This window comes from Aphelocoma coerulescens, chromosome 1 (genome assembly GCF_041296385.1).
Source record: "Aphelocoma coerulescens isolate FSJ_1873_10779 chromosome 1, UR_Acoe_1.0, whole genome shotgun sequence".
NCBI classification, from domain to species: Eukaryota; Metazoa; Chordata; class Aves; order Passeriformes; family Corvidae; genus Aphelocoma; species Aphelocoma coerulescens.
This window is the reverse complement of record NC_091013.1, coordinates 59,579,500-59,599,710: the sequence shown is the minus strand read 5'-3', so window position 1 is coordinate 59,599,710 and position 20,211 is coordinate 59,579,500. Positions and strand designations below refer to the sequence as shown.

The 20,211-nt window shown below is 36.9% G+C and overlaps 1 long non-coding RNA gene across 3 annotated transcripts; it reads right to left on the bottom strand.

The window, feature by feature from the left end:
- Window positions 1–6,480: 6,480 nt before the first annotated feature.
- Window positions 6,481–11,587, bottom strand: LOC138107793 (uncharacterized). 3 transcript variants are annotated; one of them, XR_011149707.1, is made up of 6 exons: window positions 11,361–11,587; window positions 10,932–11,065; window positions 10,355–10,416; window positions 10,041–10,171; window positions 9,802–9,876; window positions 6,481–8,698 (listed from the first exon to the last, which is right to left on the bottom strand). It is a non-coding gene; the product is annotated as an uncharacterized lncRNA (long non-coding RNA). The 3 variants fall into 3 exon arrangements; XR_011149708.1 differs by lacking the exon at window positions 10,932–11,065; XR_011149706.1 differs by lacking the exons at window positions 10,355–10,416; window positions 10,932–11,065.
- Window positions 11,588–20,211: the final 8,624 nt, after the last annotated feature.

Below are 20,211 nucleotides of genomic sequence, written 5' to 3'. Positions count from 1 at the left end.
CAGCCTAACATAAGATGCAGAAATTAAAATATAAATCTATATTTCCAGAATGGAATTGGCTGCTTACAAGCTACAAGTAGAGTGTGTTATAAACACATGCCAAATTCCTATGTTGTACTCCAAATTTTCCCAAATTTTCATATATTAAAATATCAGAGTACTAGCAATCATCTGCCTATATTCAGTAACAATATTTTGGACTTTTCTGCTCCAAGCACCAGTTCACCAAGTAGAAAAAAAGATATTCCATATGCCTTGAGTACAACATAAAAGAGGGAGCAAGTTGGCCTGAAGCAGCCCCTCTTCTCTTCAGACTACTGTGCTGCTGGCAGAAGTGTATCCTCTTTTGACAGAAGAAGAAAAGAAGTGATGATAAAAAGGCAGACACTCACAAAAAAAATTTTTTTTGGCCTTTTTGAAACAATAATCTCTACAGGGATGAAAGAAGAGATATCAACCTGCTTTCCATGAAAAATAAAACAAAGGCATGTGCTACACCAAATATTCCTGTACATCTAGCGGGAGGTAATTGAATTAAAAATACCCACCCTGAGATGAAAATAGTTCCTGTTCCTGTACTTGCTGCCCTAAAACAAAGGCTTCTGGCTATATGACACAATTTCAGGAACTACTTTTACCACCTGGGGCAACATTTTACAGCTGCAATCACAGGTGCCAGAGTGTACCAGAAAGGAAGATACCAACAACGAGACTCGTAAGAGTTCTTTCCAGGGATTACAAATGAAAACTGGACTGGATGGGATTTACGGAATGGCAGAGCTCAGGCTGTAGGACTGGGGACATACTTGGGAGCTTGTGGACAAAATGAAGCAGAGTCAGATGAGAAACCACAGAGGAAGAGAGGATTAAAGGAAAGCTTTTCAGAAAAAAAATAGGTAAGGAGGCAGCCAACCCACCAGAAGGACTCAGAAGGAAACTGGTTAGTAAAATATATAGGAAATAGAAGAAAGGATGAAGGAAACAGACAAAAGCGATTTATGCCTAAAGCATTACATTCAATGAGGGCAAAAACACCAGCTATGTAGGAATGTTGGTTAAAGTAGTACCATACACTGCCATCAATTGTTTCTTTCCAGAAATGTACTGGATTACACTTTCCAGATGTATTCTCCCAATATCTGGCATTTGCAGGTCCTTGTAGTTTGTGAGGAAACACACTTAAATTTGTAACATTACTGAACCTTTCCCTGGCTCAGTTTATGCACAAAATAGTTTTAGTTGTCTATTTCTCACTGTCACCCAATCTGCCTTGTACTTTGTGGATTCCGTCACATTTTGTGCAAACACTAGATCAACTTCAAGAGAAACAAGCTTTACTCTACCAAATGAAAGGGTTAAAGTCTTGAGACATAAGTTTCCATTGATGAAAGGCAAACAAATAATAATTAAAAAAACCCACAACCCTCCCAAACAAACAAAAAAATCCAGAAAAAGAAAACAAAAAAGCAAACAAGCAAGCAAGCAAGCAAGCAAAAAACCCTGAAACAAACAACCAAAACCAAAACCCAACAATACTAAAAAACCCCAAACCAATCCAAACAAAAAAAAAGGCAACCAAGAAAACCCCCACTGCTTTGGATAAATCTCAACACTAAATGTCTTTTAGCTGTCTCTGTATATCACTGAACTTAGCATTTGGGTAATTTGTAAATTAGTAGGGCTGGATCATCTCTCTGTTCACTGTAGACTGCACCTTTTTTCTTTTTTCCATTTATTCTCTTTCTATCTTTACCCTTTCCTTGGTGTTTTTTAATCCATTAAGAAGATAGTTTGAGTAATGGACATCATTCCATAAGTATGGCTGCAATAGCTAAATATTTCCCTTTAAATACAAACAAAAATTTTAATGCAGGCTCTTAGGACTCACAAATTGCAAAGAAAGAGATTTTTTTTTCTTTTTGCAGAGCTATTTCCAGTGCATCAGATTGCTACTCTGCTTTGCAGATTGTACCTCAGAAAGTTTGCATTTCCCCCATATTTTATTAAAATTAATCACAATCTCATTGTTATTTCTTCAAAGACACCACACAGAACATAATGGATTAGCTGTCAGGCTTGTTTCTTCTGCACTCCATTACCTTTTGTATTTTCAGGACCTTTAATATAATATGAGGAACCTCACTCCTGAAGAGAAGAGGGAAGCAGGACATTAAAACACTCCTATTCCAATTTGAACATTAGATCAAATTACTGATAAAGAGACACACCGTGCTGCTAGGAAGTAGCCTTTAACAATGGATCCTTGCTCATTCTCTTTGCTTAATTTTTATCTTGCTCCCTGGCTATGTCTTACACCATTCCAACTGGCTTTCTAGAAGACAAATCTTTTAAAGAGAGACCTAAGAGTCTGGATGCAAGTCAGTCTTCTTAGTTTCTTGGTTTCAGCGTCAAGGATCAGTCTCTGATAGTGTCATTTAGCCATATTAACATAGTGGCTGAATAAAGACTGAATGAAACAAAGGGTATTTTAGGAGTTGTGAAGGTGCATAGGGAACACAAAAGGCAATTTAAAAGGAAACACTAATGGTAACTTTGTTGTTATAATACTGTCTCGGTTTTGGAGACAAAACTTCAGGAGGAAACACTCCAGAATAAGTGTCTCCTCTGAAGTGAAAATGGCCTCCCCTTTTCCTCCACCAATAAGACAAGTGGGTCACAGCAAGCGAAGGTGGAAAAAAAAAACCTGTTTATTAACACCAAACAAAACAGGGTAGAACAGGTTTTAAAAAACCCTCAAAATACAACAAATTCCAGGAGAGGGAACAGACACACAGGCTCAGACCAGCCAGGGCCACCCCGCAGGCACCCCCGGACCAGCGAGGAGGGAAGGGAGGCAGTGAGACAAGGGGAAGGGAAAGCAAAAAAGAAGAAAAACCAACACAACCTTTTCCCAGCTAGCTGGAACACAAAAGAAAACCCAAAAACCAGCACAGCGCTCCCGGCGCACTCCCCCCCCCCAGCCCTGCCCAGCCCCAGAGCCCTGAGCCCTTGGGCTGAGCCGTTCAACCGCCCCGCACTCGGTCCCGTGGCCCCGCCCCCGGGTCCGTCTTAAAGGCACAGCGTCCTTGGGCATTGGGCGCGCGGTTAAGGAATAAAGCGGCTTCCTAACATCACCCCAGGGCAAATACTTTAGAGACTGTGCTAGGTATGATAAAAGAACAGAAGAAAAACATAAGCTTGACCTGCTCAAAGCTTGTCATCTAGTTTATAAGACAATCACCCCAAATAAGATGTTATCTGACAGTAGGGGAAGAAAGTAAATTCTGAGTTGATGCTACCCAGTAGTACTGGAGAGTAATTTTCCAGTTATTGGAAAGCAACAAATAGTATCAGTATTTTTCAGGCTCTTATAAGCAAAAGGGGTTTACAAAGAAGAAAAAGCAGTGAAAAATAAAAAGCAAGCAACAAAAAGAGGAGAAAACAAGAGAAGAGGTGGCACTCATTGTCCTGAACTACATTCACAAAAATAGTTCCAAAATCAAGTAGTACTTTTGTCCTCAAGTTGAGACTTCTGGGCATATTCTTAGCATTATTTCATGCAACTTTTGTGATTAATTCAATGATTTTAAATTAATGAAATTACCAGAAGATTTTGCTAAATATTTTCATAATTTTTGCGGTTATTTAGTTGAAGAATTAATCTCTAGGAATGAAATAAATTTGTCAGTAGTTCCTAGAACAATTAGATGTAATAAATCTTATATGAAGTTAAAATCTTTATGCCATTGCTAGAAATAATTGTTAAATCTCAACAGAAAGATGCCCATCCGTTACTCCTGGTGAGATTCCAGGGTGTTTCAATACATATTGAATATGCAGTCTTCGGAAAGTCATTACAATTTAAATGAATAATGAGAACTCTATTTGCTGTGATTTCTGTTGCTGTTAGTCTGGCCTTTTGGTCTTTAAAGGAAGCTACATAATACTGTTCTGATTTTTCTGACTCTTAGTAATATTTTTCTGATTTTATGATCCTCAGTGATAGGAATGGTGGATGTTTCCATTGTGCCATCTGGAGGGTCACGAATACACTAGTAGAAGCATTATGTGAAGGCAGAACTCATTGTGCTAATAAAAGAAGGAAGGTTCAAGTAAAATGTTTAACAGTGTTTGGCAAACAATCTCAACATCTTTCTCCAGGGACAAATGCAAGCATTCATGTTTCACTGCAGCACTCTCCTTGTTTCAGTATCTTATATCTAACAGTAGCCACTGCTGAGGCATCCTAAGCATGAATAAGAAAATGCAAAAAAAAATGCTTCTACTTATGCCATGCAAACAATTACAATTATCAAATGAACAAAAATCCCAGGTCTGCACAGCCTGTTGGCAGAAGCTTAAAACTCATGTCTTCAAGGCTGAACAATATTGCACAATCACCAAAACAAATTGCAAAAAATAAGATCCGGTTCAGGAATAAATTTTAATCTCCTTTTGGAGAAATATCCAAAGTTTGTATTACCTGTTGTCCTTATACATGCAGTGGGTGCCGGAATCATGCGGCCATCCTATTTAAGATGCTCTACTGTAACTTCATTTTCATGAGAAAGAAATTTACACAGAGAACAACAGTTCACTGGAAGAACCTCCCCAGGCACATGACAGAGGTCCCATCACTGGAGGTTTTCAAGACACAATCTGACAGGTTATGAGATAATCTCATCTAGGCTCCCCTCCCTTTGAAAGGTTGGAATAGACAGTCTTTCAAGGTCCCTTCCATCCTGTGCCATTCTATGATTCTGTCATTGTACTTGTTGTGTGTTGACCTTAGTCAGCTGTCCATCACTTACCCAGTCACTCTTCTGAACAGGACAGAAGGAGAAAATAAGGTAAAAAAGCTCATTAAGGATCAAAATAAAGGCAGGGATATTGGCTATCAAGTACTGTCATGAAAAAAACAGACTTGACTTAGGAAAAATTTAACATAAGGTTAATTTAATTGGATTTGGATAGTGAGAAACAAAGACAATGTTAAAACAACACTGAGCACCACTGAGAAGAGTCTGATTCCATCTTGTTTACTCTTTCCCATCTTCATAGGATATCACCTGAGCCTTTGCTTAGCCTCTCCCTGTAGATCAGAGGTGAAGGTACCTTCACCATGTTTGTGGCTTTTTGCTGGACTTGCTTATATTTATTTATATTTTCATATTTGAAGTTCGGCAAGATGAATCCGCTTATTTGACTATTACAGGATACCCTGTAATTCCAGAAATCCATAGAGCTGTTGTTAGTGCTGTGTTCTTATACAGAAAAACATAATAACTGGAGCCACAATCCCCCCTCTTTTTCTATCTTCCACTCATCTTCTGTGACCAGAAGGGAAAGTGCTGTCAGAAGGCACCAAACTATCGTTTCTTTCATTTTGAGTAGAGTTCAAGAGTCACCAAACTTCTTTTATTATCATGAGATGAAATTTCATGTCAAAAATAACCTTAGTTATACATGTCTTTGACAAAGACAACTGTCTGTAACAAAAGTGCTTTTTTTCTTTCTGTCTGAATTCCATTTAAAAAATTCTACACCAGGCTTGTTTATTTCCAGGGATGTAATTCTGGGCCATGTGAACCTCTGAATCAACAAGAGCATGAGCCTGAACTTAAAAAGCTGTAAGCTATTTGTCTTCTGTATTCTTCTGTAAGGGCTCGGAGAGGGATACACAATGTTGAAATACTGCTATTCAGCCCAAAAGCTGAAGTATATTCACAGCAATTGTTATTGTCATTAATTATTCATTTAATTACTTTATGAAGGGAAAACAAGTACCATCCAACTACAAGAAATCCATCTCCAAATTTCAGCGTTACGTTTCAACATGAATCTTTTTCCCCTGGGCTATAATTTTAAGATTGGGATACCACTTTGATGGAAATCATCTCACTCTTTTCCTCAGCTGACCAGCAGCTTACTAGGGACACAGTTCATAAGAGTTTCTTAGTTTGCACATATCATCTGCACTAGAGAATAAGCTTTTTACAGTTCTGTCTTCAGTAGAAAAATACTACAAATATTTACTACTTTAGAAACTCAAGTCCAGACCTTAAAAAAAAAAAAAAAATTTCAGGGATGAAAAGAAAGTACTAATGATTCATTGTGGCTTGTTCTCTAAAACAAAGGGTAAAGGTAGAAGGAAGCTTGAGGTTTTCAGCAATTTATTCCACCTTTAGTCACTACTGTCAATCAATAACTAGGTGTAGTCAAGCTAATATTTCTGTGTGCTCCAAGTATAACATGGCAACAGAAAATTGCTATATATTACAGGTCTCTCTCTTCCTTACCAATAAGCATTGAGTTCTAATTCAATGCAATTTCAGTATTATCCTGCCCCATACACAATCGGAATTGATGATCTGCTCTTTCACCTGTTTATTTTCTTTGTGACAAATTGATCTGATAAACCAGAAAATTAAACTGTGTCTGGAGAAGCCAGACTAAACTCCATAAAACATAGAAGAAATGGGATATATACTTATTTGGATTGGAGAAGCATTTTAATGAAACCTTAACTATAATTCAAAGAGACTAATCAAACACAACAGCGTTCAGAATGACATACAACACACTTTTAAACACAGATGTGAAAAGAAGTCAGCAACAAATTCAACTGGAAATAAAAGCAGGAGTGATAAACTCAAAACCAGTGTGATTATCCTTTTAATTGTGTAACCTACCCTGAAATCTTCCATTGAATTAATGAGGCCATACTGTCATCTTCACCAAACAATGAAGAAAAAAATAATAACAACCATAACATAGCAGAAATTAGAAATTGTAGCAGTGACTTAGGTGACGAATTTCACACCTGAAATAACAAATAGCAAAAAGCGTGAACAGTTTGAGAACATCATATGTACTGTAAATGCTTTGCTTATAAATATACTTAGCCATAGTAGCAAAAGAATAGATAAAATGTGTTAGAAGTTGCAAAACCTCAATATAGAATTATTTATGCATTGTCAAAGCAAAGAATTTTCCAAACTGAACTAGGCTACTAATATCCCACAGAAGTTATCATATTCCTGAAAAGAGTGAAAAATGAAGCCCTTAGCTGGTTATTGAGGAGGAAAATATTTCCTGTTTCCAAAAAGTACCATTTTGTCTTGAAGAATCTTACTGTGTTGCCCTTCTCTTTCATAAGATAATGGAACCAAAGAAATTAGTGATTCCTTTTAAAATTACTTCATTCCACTGAATGACATGAAGTAAATATTTCATTCCACAATATCCTTCACTTGGGAAATTCCATTGACCTCAGAACTCAGCTCTGGATATATGCAAGAATGGAAACTTTATTCATTTTTCTCCCATGGGCCCTTCCTAAGTCTTTCCCAAATAAAAATGGCATCCATCTTTTATATCAGGCTACAGAACATGAAAATCAGCACCTCAGAGTCTGAGCTTTGACTACATTACTTTCTACTGTGAACAAGCACTGTAATGACTTTGCATTGAATTTGGACTTCACTAATTTAGGAAGAAAATTTAAAAATCTTCACCTCACTGAAGCACTGAGTTACAGTGCAGTCATTTCATTTTTAAACCATGTACAGCAATTACTCTGCATCACAGATGTAGTACTGGAAAGTTGGCTGTGTTTTGATCTTCCTTACTGCTCATATGTCTTTAACTCACAGACAGATATTATCCTCCTGGTATCAGAGACTTTAGAAACAAAACAAGAGGATAAGCCTTTAAAGGGTTCTAAAGAAAAGGGAAATGTCTGCTTGATTGTGTTATGTTACTTTAGGCCTTTATCCAAAGCCCACTGAATACAATGGATAGATTCCTAAATACTTCCAGTGGGTATAGACTCTTATTTTCTGCCTGCTTCTAGTGCTATAAAATTTGTGAAATTGGGTGAAGTAGGGTGGATAGAGCCTTTCTGCTCTTCTTTGAGGGGAATGCAGCCAAACAGGAACTTCCGAATTATGCAACATTAAATGTAACTGAAACAACAAAAAAAACCCCAAACCAAACAAACAAACAAAAACCCCAAACCAACACACATAAAAACATCCAAAAAAAGAAAAAAAACCTTACAAAATGCAGCAATGTAGTTTTCATTGGCCTTAGTATAAGACAAAGCTATAGGTGTAAAGTAATTGCCACTCAGAACATATAATCATCCACAGAATTATCACAAATGAGGGTATTACATTTTTTTTAATCTTTCCTTCTGAGTAATCTGAAGAGACTAGAAAAAGAACAGAAATTCAGTACAGAAATTTCCTGAACTGGCATGTTGAAAACAATCAACTTCACAATCTCATTTGTCTTCATCACCTCTCAAGAAAAGCAGAGATTTACATGTATTTTGCAAAGAAGGTTCTTCTCACCCTATTTAATTTTAAATCAAAATGCAAGGGGGAAAACCCAAAGTGTTGTTTTCCCCTTTGTTCACAGCAAGAGAAACATTTTTCTCTAATCACCCACTGGTCGGGGTTCTCAGAACTTGCTTGTTCACAGTTTTAAAAAAGCAAATAAATAAAATGTATAGTCAATAGTAGTACTATAATTTGCTAGCATTATAATTTGGCAACATAAGCTTTATGTCAATCAGCCACCCTCTGCTACTTCATACAAACATGTTTTTTGGGAAAGGCTTCAATACATCCTGGCACCTGAAGCGAAGAGAAGTATCCAAGTCACTTTACCAGAGATGAAAGTGAACATTCATCTGTAACATAATAAATAGAAATAGATGAGCACAGTAAACAAGACACACAACTTAGTCCTTTCCCATACCTAGTATACATAAGCATTACATTCTGGAGGCATTACATTCAACAAAAAAAGAAGGGAGTCTTTGTATTAAAATAATGCTGCATGTTCAGAACTAAGATGACACTCAGAGGCAAGGTTCTATTTTTTTTCATCTGTAGAGTGCAGAAAGGCAAAGAAGATGATACAGTGCTCTATTAATTTCTGTTCTGAAAATATTAGTTTTGCTCTTAAGTTAACATGGGAAATATAGCTCATGGTAGTGTATCACAACATGCGACATAGTCACTGTTTATTGCAGCTGGTATTGCAAAGGCCATTCAAATGGAATGGCTGTATTTGCTTTTCTGTATGTGTGATCTTTGGTTTGGACAAGGTTAGGAATAAATAGGAGCAGTTGTGTGATTCACAAGATAGAAAAAGTTAGCAAAAATTACAAAAATGTCAGTTCAGTTGGAGTAAATATAAATTTTTCTACTAGATGAAAAAGGTGGTTACAGATATTACAATAACAATGAGTCTTCAGATGCTGTAGACAAAATATTATGGTTGCGCCTTGTACTTCCCTCATACTAGATTGGCTAAGTATGTGCCCCAAAACTCATGGTGGTCTCATGTCAAAGTACATTAAAACTACAATTTTGTTTTACATTCCGTGGTGACAGACACTCCAAACACAGTAATTTACAAAACCACAAATCTTTGCTCAGGTCTTCAAACAAGTATCAGTAAGGCTCACAATAAATATAACTGGGCAGCAAGGTCTCAGAAAGTGGCCAGCAACGTCCCAGGAAAACAGGAATGACAGAAGAATCTATGGAATTGTGAGCAATTTTGTGTCATTATGGAACAGAGAACATTAACTCTTTGTAGATGATTGTAGAGACAAGACTGACCAAAACATTATGTGCTGATGAAAGTGCTAAGAAAAGTGCATATTCATGAGACATATTCATATTCATAAGCTGTAGACACAGCTTCCTTCCAGTCTCATTGCAAACAGGGTGCTCCTTACACAGAAACAGCAACTGCCGTCTTCCAAAGGCAGGAAACACTCACTTGTCAAATTAGCCTGTTAAATCTTCAGTTATCATATTTCTTAGGATGCATCAGGATCAAGTTGGGAGTGCCCAGCTGAAACAACAGAAAAATAGACCTACAAATGCAAAATATGCAAATACCCAGGATCCCTTTTCAAACTGAATGCCTCGAAAGGAGCTTGCATGAATTCCTATATCTGCTGTAGGAAATAAACTTCAACAGTATACATTAAGCAGAAAGGAGATTTCTCATCCTACCTGGCCAAAAAACCATGGAGTCTTGGAATAGGTTTAATCAGAGTGAAGAGGTAGTTTTCTGGCTTAATCAGTAAATTTCTTGAACAATAAAATGGGAAAACAAGCATCAGTGTCCACTGCATAATTTTATCCTGAAAAAAATTCCAAAATCAGGATTTCAAATACTTATGTGGGACAATTTTAAGAAGTTCAACAAGGTGAAGTGCTGGGACCTGACTTAAGTCACAACAACCCAATGCAGAGCTACAGGCTTGGGGAAGAGTGCCTGGAATGGGGGAGAGAAACAAGGCAAAGGTTTCCTTTATTCTCAGTACCTCTTGGTGAAGAGTCATGGATTGTTGAAGTGAGATGAGCTACCTAGGTCTGTCAGTCCATTCTATTGATTGTAATGAAAAGGAATATAAAAAACTGGAAATGTAAAACTGGAAATGCAAACAGACTATGTGAAAACTGAGGAAAACTGAAAATCTGAGAGCTATTGAAGATGGAAAATCCATGATCTCCAAGACAATTTTAATTAAAAGTGCAGATACCAACATGCTTTTAGGTTACTTGCATTAGTGTAATGCAATAAAACTAAGTTTTAATCAGTCAAAAAATGACACCTAATTAGTTTCAGGTAGATTCTGTCTCAACTGCATGCTACTCTGAATCCAGTCCCATTTGGAGACAATAGATAGTTTACTGCCTTTTAAGATCATAGATCTATGCCTGACATGCACTATTTTGAATTAACAAACTGGAAGGTACATTTCTTTGCATGATTTTGAGGCAGAAGCTTTTCCTTGTCTAGGAACTGAGCGCTCACTGAGTACAGTCTTTATGAGAATTACCCCTTCAGCCTATGTCTGGTTGATATGATGCAGCAATTTAAGAGCTGGAATACCACACCTAATCCTGTCGCTGAAATGACGTGCTTGCAGAGGAGTAAAAACTCGTAGAAGAGTAGCTTGAAGTCTACAACCTATGTGAGAGTTATTCTTCACATTCACTGAAGGCTCTGATGGGGTCTTTACCTAAAAGATCTTAGAATCATAGAATTGTTTAGGTAGGTAAAGACCTTTAAGATCATCTAGTCCAACCATTAACCCAGCACCACAAAGTCTGCTACTAAACCATGCTCCTAAGCACAACATCTACGTGTCTTTTAAAAAACTCCAGGTAGGGGGATTCAACCACTTCCCTGGGCAACCTGCTCCAGAGCTTGACAAGAACTTTGGGGAAGAAATTTTTTCTAGTAGGCAGTTTAAAACTCCCCTAGAGCAACTTGAGGTCATTTCCCCTCACTCAATTTCTTGCTGCTTGGAAGAAAAGACCAACCTCAATACAGCCTTCTTTCAGGTAGCTGTAGGGAATGATAAAACCCCTTCTGAGCCTTCCTTTCTCCAGACTAAACAACCCTACTTCAGCCACTTCTCAAAGACTTGTGTTCCAGACCCTTCACAGCTTCTTTCTGTTGCGTCAGAAGCACGAGGAGTCTGGGCCAAAGGCAGGTCTGAGTACGAGGTCACAGAGTATATCTAAAGGTCCACCCTAGAGGCACAGCTTAAGACAGATGCACCTTCACCACACCTGAACCGAAACAGTCCCAGCATCAGTCAGGATCTCAGGTGAGGCTGCTTAGGGCCATTATGGTTTGGCACAAAGTCAGGGTAAAAAATTAGCATGTTACCAAATGCTTTAGGGTTTTACAAAGAAAAATGTAGAATTAACATGATTTCATAATCGCAGTGGTTGGGGGGCAAAAATGCATTTGTCATATTACACAAAATTGGAAAAAATATTTAGTCACTTAAATTTTTTCAGTGCAAACACAAATCTGTATTTATTTTCTTCTTAACTCTGAAATTCTTTTCCCTGAATTACCTAAAGGGAAATAGAAAAAGATAGAATCCAATGTATCAGATAATTTTTTTATCTGGCAGGTTTAATTACCTAACATAAATATTGTAATTTATTAACACTTTTAATAATGCAACCTTCAACTATTCTTCAGGGAAAACCAAACATTTTAGACAAAGACATTTGTTCTAAAATGACTGTAACTAGTGAAACATTTTCTGTTTGGGATGTACATACAATGTATTTCAAAAAGAATCATATAATGTTTTAATTTTACAAAGTTTTATGCACAACATGTTATTCTTGTATTATGACTAACAAAAAAATCTATTTGACATTTATAATCCTGCTGCATTGTGAAAGGGAGAAATAAGGCAGCAGACTGAATTTCATATTCATGCATGATGATAAACAACAGTACTTTGCACTTACATCTTATTTTTCATTTTTAAGATCTCAGAACTCTTTACAAAAACTCCCAAACTTATATTCCTATTTTATAGATGGCATCCAAGGATATCTGAGGCAGACAGACAGAATTACACAAACTCACACAGACGTTGATGGGAAATGTATTCAACTTTGTAAGACGTAAGAGCAGAAAAGATTTTTTGTGTTAACCTCCACCCTGTACTAGTCAGAATGCAATCTCACAGTATGAAATCAACAGAAATTTGCTAGTTTTTTCTGGTGGTGGATGTTTCAGGTCCTCAGAGGTGTAGATATTAAATATAACATGTTTTCAGAAAATAGTATTGGCTGTAGCATGGCAACTCAAGGTTCATGTTTGATTTACTAAAGGAAATGTTGAAACAGGTAATTTTCACATTTTCTTTTGAATGGTCAGTTAATGAGAAACATTAAAGAAAATCAAGTCCAGTTCCTATAGCCTTTAATTCTTCATTCCTATTTAATAGTATTTAGAGTAAGATAACCACAGTTACAGCCTCTTTGGAAGGCAATTAGGTCATAAACACAAAGGTGATGTGCTTCTTATGACTTTTCTGCAGATTGTTGTGTATTTGGTGAAGAGAGGGAGCATGGGAAGACTAGGAAGAAATCCTAGCAAAAACGTACAGAAACACACAGTAAACCTGAAGTGAAAATACAGTTGTCAGCCAACCACTATCATACAAGTGCAAAAGGAAAGATCGTGAAAGTATTGTGAAAGTTAAGGATCACATGCTCAGCTATACAAAGATCTTAGACACTCTCTGTCTCTCTGTCAGTTTCTTTTCTCCAGACTTAGAAATGCATTTTGAGGAATGGCTGTGAAAGTAGCTCTTTCCAACATGGTTCCAGCTCCTTCTTCCACAGTTATGCCCCTGAAACCAGCACCTTCTACCTCAACAACATAGAACATTGTTGATTAGTATCTTGGATTCTAAGACTACTATGCTACCTGAAATATCACCAGACAGCACCACAGAGTAAGTTACTGTATCAAATAATTCATCTATCTATTGAACTTTTTCCAAGGCCAAACAGTGTCAGCAACTGGAACTAGTCTAAACACCAGATGAACTTGTGTTTAGAGACAAAATGATACATTATACATGCTTTGAGGTAATTACTCTTGAAATTGCATTCCCAAAAATTCATAGTATAACTAATGAGCTACATGTATGTATATGTATGTTATATATGCATGTCTGGACTCTATCCAGAAAATTCATCCCACCCATGTCAATAAGTCAAACACAGTGAGTCAGTAAAACAAATGATAGTGTTGAACCATACTACTCAAAAGAGAGGATTGAGAACTAAGGTTATTAAGCAGTGTGTTCATTCTCCTTCCCCAGATTTTCTTTTAGTGATTTGACTTTATATAAAAATTTGAAATAATTGTCCTTGGATATTTTGATTTAATTTATTGTAAGAAGTAGAATCCTCATTTAATTGCAAAAGTGGCAATGTTTCTCTAGTGGACCTACTCACTATACCTAGATAAAAGGGGTTGGATTATCATTTGCAAAGTCTATCAGAAATTTTTTAGATTTAGGATGTTATATACAGTGGTTATCATTCATTGTAGTTTCAGTTATTTTGACAGATAACTCCTTTTCCATTTGTATCGAGAAACAGTCAAGTTTTCTCTGACATATTTAAAGTGACCAGCATTGAGTTCCTCATGCATTGTGTGCTATTCATAAAAATCTCATGCAAAGACTAAAGAACACAGTTCAAACTTACTGTGTTCTTTTCACTTTAGATAAGCATCCAAACAATTACCTGGGGTTTATCCAGGCCTGTCTGGACAAGAAATCAGTCAGAGTATCGTAGAAGAATGTGTGTTCTTGTGTGGTATCCAGTATATCCAATTTTCAATGCATTTAATTAAAAACATTTGAAAGTTGCTATGGTGCAAGCTCACAGACATGAGATTTAAGAGCAACTCACTGACTTTAATTAACCCTATCATCCTTCTTCTGTGTCATGAAAATATTTTACTTCTATTTTGCAAAAAAAAAAAAAAAAAAAAAGTAAGCATTTTGCCTATAAAAACAAGCACATAATGGAAAAGCTAGAAGTGTTTACACAAGTCTGAGTTTTCATTAACAACTAGAAAAGAGGCCTACAACAGTGTAACTGTCTGAAATAAGTCTTATATTTTTCTTTGATTAATTTGTAGACCTGTTTTAACCTTTGGTTTTGTTTTTCTAAATTGGAAAACAGTTATTAAATCATTCTTTCAAAAAGTGAAAATACTGTGGTTATTGTAAATACATCTTGGGTAATAAATGGTGAGGGAAGATGCTGAATACAACAAACCTTTTTCATATGGCTTTCCTGACAGAATCCACATGCCTATTTCTGCCCACATCTGTTAAACATCACCTGTAACTCTGTGGTACAAGTAGTTGTGGAATTGCTGTGTTGATGTCCTGTAAATCATCATTCTGACTTACAGATGTCAAAGAGATTTTGTCACTATCTTCAGCATTGGAATTTCAGTCTTTGTCTTTGGAGCCATGTAGTGACAAGCCAATATGCTTTACTCACCTAAATCTGTGACAGTTTAAGGCACCAATACCTTCCAGCTCTTGGCTTGTGAGGTTGCAGCTGGCACAGCAGGGTCAGCTCTCTACAATGTGTGATCAGAGTTTTGGTCTGAAATGCTGGATTTGCACTAACAGGTGCTGATATTAAGGCAAAAGTTCTCTTTTACTGAGTCTTTAGGAGGGCAGAATCCTCAAGAGAGATGTTTGTAAGAGATGGTCGAGGAAAATAATTACTTAAACAAACAGAATCTCACTGTAGAAGCATTAAGGTGTAGAAAAAGCACTCGTTATTGACCAAAATTATTTACAGAAGATAGACAAGCATTTTTTGATATTCCAGTTTAGTTCAGCCAAGAGTTTTAGATTATTTTTCTTTCCCCTGCATTTATCCAAATGTCACCAAGAATTTTTACCTTTCCTAAATTTCATGAATAGAAAAAATATTCAGATAATATAAATTACTTCAAAAAAATTTTCCCTGAATTGATGAACTAAATTTTTTTCTCTTCTCTGCAAATTAAATTCAAATATTTTCAGATATTCTTGTATTTTTGCCTTGTAAATATGACAGCAATTACATTAAACCCCACAAATTTTCATAAATTCTTTATATTCTGTTGCTCTTGACCATTATAACAATTAAAAAAAAAAAAAAAAAAAAAAAAAAAGAAGAAAAAAGTCTAAGGATATTTCTTAAGATTTTACATCAGGCTTAGGTAAATTTGCATACATCTAGGTTCTAAGACTTTGTTCATTATGCAGACATGTTCTGTAGATTTCTCCTTGTCCTTACAATATATTGTACACATCCCATCTCTAGAGAATTTAAAGCCAGATTAATGTTTTAATAGAGTTAGCTAAAATAGGTCAAATTTCAATAAGATCTAAACCAAATGGTACTCTGGCTATACCTATAACTTTCTGGACAATCTCCTGTGTGGATCAGTAAAAGTAAAAATGTAACCTATTACAGCTGGTGGTGGAGTCAGTGGCTCTGACCCAGGAAGAGGTGACTGGTCTGGAGAGATGGTCCCGAAAGGGATCGCCTTCCCGAGGCCCAGTGTCTTCCTCTCAGCTGCTGGCAGAGGAGCCCTTGCAGAGGCTATCAGCTCTTTAGTGATTGTCAGCTCGTGATTCCAGCTCAGCTCTGCAGGGCACCTCCAGGCCAAGCCAGACCAGAGAGAGACGAGAGGCTCGTGTGGCTGGTTCCACACAGAGGCAGCTTTATTGTTGGTCCCCTATGGCGAAGGGGAAAGCCAGGGACGAGAGCTCTCTCCCCCACAGAGCCAGGGGGCTCCCTTTTATAGGGATACAGGGGATCAGTAGGGCACCAATGGGTTACAGAGGGTCTGGGACAGACCAATGGGTTACAGAAAGATCTGCATAGGGTCTTCCAAAGGATTGTGGGTCCACCTTTCCTCACCATGACCCAAGAAGTGGCTGTCTTTCCAGGGAGTCCTGCTGGGCAATTGCAAAATCTCTTGTCTCAGCAGAGATCCCTCCAGGGCAAGGGCTGGGCATATCCCACAGTAATCCTGTGGAGAAAAAAAAAAAAAAAAAAAAAAAAAAAGCCCCAAACAACTTTTGAAGAAGAGATACAAATCCACAGGGCATTCACAGATATTCTCAGAGCCACGGGATCCTTGCTGCTGATAAGCACACCAGAGTTGCTTAGCAATGTAAGTGGGATATCCCCACAGAACAACACTTTTACTAGTCTGACACTAAAGCAATGGTCAACCATCAGAAATCAAACCTGATCTTATTTGTGACAGAAATAGATATTGAGGGAAATACTAGAAAGTGATGTAGCATACTTTATTACTTATGTTTGTGGGTTTGTTTCCTTTTCACCATGTATGATCTTCATTATAATTTTTTTTTTTTAAAACTCCTGTTTTGACACTAGAAAATTATACCAAACATACAGAAAACAACCACCAAAAAACAAATAAAAAAAGCTGAAAATGTGGGTTTGAGACCTCATTCCCTCTTAGTTTCTCAACTTATTTTCCAGGCCTGGTATATTGTGTCTTGTTGGAATAGAGTTAATTTCCTTCATTGCAGCCCAGATGCTGCTGGTTTGGATTTCTGGCTAAAGCAGTGTTGGTAACACACCAGTGATTTGGCTATTGCTGAGCAATAGCTGCCCAATTGTCTCTTTCCCACTCTGTCCCTGCAGTGAGTAGGCTGAGGGTAGGCAAGAATTTGGGAATGGAGAGCTGACGCAAATTGACCACGGGAATATTTCACGCCATATGCAATCATACTCAGCAATAAAAACCTTGGGGAAGTTCTTTTTGTGCGGAGTACTGTTCATTGCTCAGAGACTGGATGGGCTTTGGTCTATTTGTGGGAGGTGATAAATGACTGGCTTTGCATCAGCTTTTTTTTCCCCTTCCTTCCTCTTTCCTTTGCTTATTAAAGTGTCTTTCTCAACCCATAAGTTTTCTCACTTTTGTTCCTCCTATTCTCTCCTTCACCCTGCTCAGAATAAGGAGTGATCAGGCAGCTGTGGGCTGCCTAGATGCTGGCCGGGGTCAATCCACCACAAATTACATTGGAGGGTTTTTAATTGTCTTTACATCAAAGAAGTCATTTCTTACTATCTGAGTTCCTCCACATCCTGTGCATTGGTCTGTGCTCAGTATTCTTCCCTTTCTAGCTTTATCGTCATTTTTATCCCTAGTGTATGCTGAAATTTGATACCAAATTCAACACATCCGTCAAATCTGAGTTCTGCGAAAACTGTCAGGAAGCAGAGATTACAAGGATGAATACAATCTTATTATTCTATTGCCATAGTCTAGAAATATCTTGCAAACTTTGTCCATTTGTGGTTTTCTGAGTGAAGTACCACTGCTTTAGGGTCAGTAACTTAATAGAAGAGGCATCAACAGTCAGGACAAAATACTTCAGAAAAAAAAATGCTATATACAATTTATATGATAACTAACATAAAAGTTTAGGCTTTCACTTTGAGACAAATTTCAGCTTTCATTTAAAGAAGTACTAGGGAGTGCTGGATTGTCTCAAAACCTCTTTTGGTTAAAGCCACTGGATTTCAGATGAGTGCAGGAAAACACACACACACACACACACACACACACAGATAGGGAATTGTTGGGTGAAGGCTCTAAGAGATTCAGCATAATGATAAGATGATAAAGATACAAATCCACTTTTCCCAAACAGCTAGATTTCCTGTATGTAACCAAACACAAAATGTTCATGAAACACTGTGAGAAATGTATATATTTAAAAAATGAGAATGAGGTAGAATTTAGAATTGCAAATCCAAACATGTGACTCCCCAGAACCTTTCAAGATATGAGAACTTCCAGATTCTGTGCATTCAGGCATTTTCATCCTGCCCTGTACATCCTTGTGTCTGGATGGATCCTTAGCATATGTGTTCATTTGCTTAAGCCCTAGGGAAAGATTAACTTGCTAGGCAAGCACAAAACATGCACACCATACATCAGGCATGATCCATACACATTGGTCACACACATATGTCCATTTTCATTCAGAACAGTGGGATAAAAACCCAAAACAGACCAGAACAAAAGGAGAGAGATCATATTTCTATGCTCTCTCTTCACCGAATAGCTCTTTTCTTAGAAGGTGGTTAGAGTTTATTACTTTCCTTACACTGAGAGCATGCAACCAGTAGAAAAGAGCTCAGTGTTGACCTCTTCTCCAAATTGCTTTCTTTTTTATTGGTGGTGGTGGTGGTGTTTTTTGGTTTTTTGTTTGTTTTTTCTAATAACACCTCTAGAGAATCCTAGAAGAAGAACACAGTATGGTTATCCATCTCCTTTTCAGAGACACCCACAGTACTGAGATGGAGAGCTGTCCCTCTTTTTTCTACTGTGATGAACAGTGGATTGTTTTCTAGAAAGCTAAAAAGAGGTGCTTTTAATACTTTTTAATACCTTAACTTCACTAGCAACCTTGTGGTGAGAGCAGCCCTGTGGAAAATGGAATTTGGGAATACTGACTCTCTGCACTAAAGCAGCCATGGACATGACGAAAGAGATGGATCCATTAAGAATGCAAAGTTGCGGGATAATTAACTATGCAGGATAATTTCCCTACTACATTAAAAAATTATTTTCTTTCATATTATGCTTCCTGACAGAAGATGTGGCACACTTTATAAATTTCCTGTTGATTCCCATAAGAAAATACAGAAATTCATTTTTCTCAATAGCTGAAATCTGGAGTGAAACATTTAATACCAATTGTAAATGTATGGCAAAGTAATTTAAGTTGAAAAAAAATTCATATGGCTATATCTTATTCATGTTAATATTTTTTCTACTTAAATATATTTAGTCTCCTAAAGCTTTTTTTTTTTTTTTGTGAATGCTAGAAACATTTTTTTGTGAATGCTTTGGTTCTAGTAGTTTAACAAGTCTCAAAAACTCTATTTTTTTTTTCTATACTTTCTTTCTAATGCTTAGAATTAAAAAAAATCCTAAAGGAAAAAAAAAACCCTTGGAAAGGGCAGTTATAATATCGCAGCATAGTATTTCAGTTAAAGAAAATATCCAACATGACATTAAAGGTTCATTTTCAAGCAGAAAAAGCTATGCCACGCCTTCTACTTGAGACTTGCTGGTATGAACAATTTCCGCTACTTGTCTCTAAACCTGTCTCTGAGTTCATTTACATGAGTGCTCATTACCAAATGTTCTATTTAGCAACTTCATGATAGACTCAATTATTTAAATTTAAAACTATGATTTTTGAATTGACAGTTGTTTCAGATCCATATTCCTAACACTCGTCATGCATCCCTAATACTTTTCATACAAGGTGATGAAATGCCAAATACAGAAATGGGAAGCACAAAAAAAGTTCAATGTCAAGGTAGAACAACAGAGTGTCCTCACTAGAAATAACATTTCACAGGTTTTTCAGAAACTGCATGCTGCTGATCCACTCCTACCCTCCCTAAATTTTAAAGAACCATAACTGTGTTATACAGCTTCTAGAAACTGCCATTTTAAAGTAAAATTCCAAATCATGAAATCTGATTTTTTCAAGAATGCCCTCTCCCTGTAGGTGTGCATGTTTGAAATGGCTAACGGGAAGCTTCTCTTATGATCTACTGTATTACTTATACAGCACTATAAATGTATGTTCACAGATTAATAAAACAGAGAAGGAGCTTACAACTTAAGGGGAGAAGCTTTTTGACTTTACATATTGTTCTAGCAACATCTCCTCAGTATGTAGTCAAAGGGAGGACATTCTTCCAGTTTCTGTGGGGAAAATTATCTTGTGCCATTTGACTACAAGTAAAGGCTCTTCCTCCA